Source organism: Portunus trituberculatus, chromosome 29, assembly GCF_017591435.1.
Source record: "Portunus trituberculatus isolate SZX2019 chromosome 29, ASM1759143v1, whole genome shotgun sequence".
NCBI lineage: Eukaryota > Metazoa > Arthropoda > Malacostraca > Decapoda > Portunidae > Portunus > Portunus trituberculatus.
This window is the reverse complement of record NC_059283.1, coordinates 6,333,512-6,334,679: the sequence shown is the minus strand read 5'-3', so window position 1 is coordinate 6,334,679 and position 1,168 is coordinate 6,333,512. Positions and strand designations below refer to the sequence as shown.

At 55.0% G+C, this 1,168-nt stretch overlaps 1 protein-coding gene across 1 annotated transcript in view; it reads left to right on the top strand.

Annotated features, from left to right (window-relative positions):
* Positions 1-1,139: 1,139 nt before the first annotated feature.
* The window catches only part of LOC123510417, a 1,959-nt gene continuing 1,930 nt past the window's right edge, over positions 1,140-1,168 (top strand). Inside the window, exon 1 of the mRNA XM_045265590.1 lies at positions 1,140-1,168. This exon is cut by the window's right edge and continues 1,123 nt beyond it. The gene's annotated coding sequence lies outside the window, so the exon portion shown is untranslated.

Genomic DNA, 1,168 nt, shown 5'->3' with positions numbered 1-1,168 from the left:
GCACGTCTGGGCACTGTTAGGAACAAAGTATGGATGTCCGGGTTACCGTTTTATTAGGCTCCATTAGGAAAGGCGATCTCTTTGAAACCTCTTTATGTCCAAAACTGGCTAGATTGAATGCACTCAACGGTGTCATTTTTCTTACCTCACTGTATGCGAGACACTCTCCTCTGACTCCCAATTGTGTTCGTTTTATCGTATCTTTATTGCCGGGTACGCATTCCCGTCAGATTCTCTGGGTTCCCTCCTTTGCAATGTTGATGTCTGCGGGAGAAGTTTGTAATGTGGCAGCCAATCCTCGCTCTATATATAGCCCAGCACCCCACGTGGGCCCTGAACCCCTACCACCACTACCACCATCACTACCACCACCTCCACGACCATCACCGCCACTACCGTACCTTCATCCATCTCCTGTTCCTCATTCGAGCGATGAATCTCCAAACTGGAATTCTGCAATTCCTGGGAGATGAGGCGCCATGGATTAAGCTCAAAGTTGTGGTCCTTCTCTTACCTGTCTTACGTAATGGTGCCCGCCATGCACTCAGCCTCCGCGGTGGCAACACAGCGCCGCCACTGCTATAATTGTCGCCATCACTGCATCCACCGGAAATACTCCGCCAGACAGTGATTGTGGTTTTCCCTCTTCTGGTTTGGATATGAAACCTCCGCCATGCCATCGCCCTCATCTTCGCCCCCGAGCCCCGCCTTCACCCCACCCCCGCTTTTCTCCTCACCAGCTGCCGACGTTGGTCTATTTTCAGCCGCCGCCCCACGTGAACCAATACTCAAGAAAATGGAATCGTACGTATCCCCGCGAGCCGCTGACCCTCGCGGAGAGAATCCCGGCCACGCGTCACGGCGAAATGTGTCACGCCATTGTCTCGGCCCAGGGCTGAGCGGCGGCCCATTGGGAACAGTGTGCCATTTATTTATTGGTGTTGGAGGGCGCGCTGTGCCGGCGGGGAAGCACGGATGCTGGTCTGGATGGTTCGAGGTGGATGACATTTGACGGCAGTGTTGGCGGACGGCCGAGGTGATGGTCTCGTGCCGAGGTGAGGGGGTCATGCGGAAGATGCCACCACACCGCTCTGCTCTTCCCGCAAGCACTGCCGACCACTTCCTGAGGTGAGGTGTCAGAGAAGTCGCAACATGGTCCACATTGTTG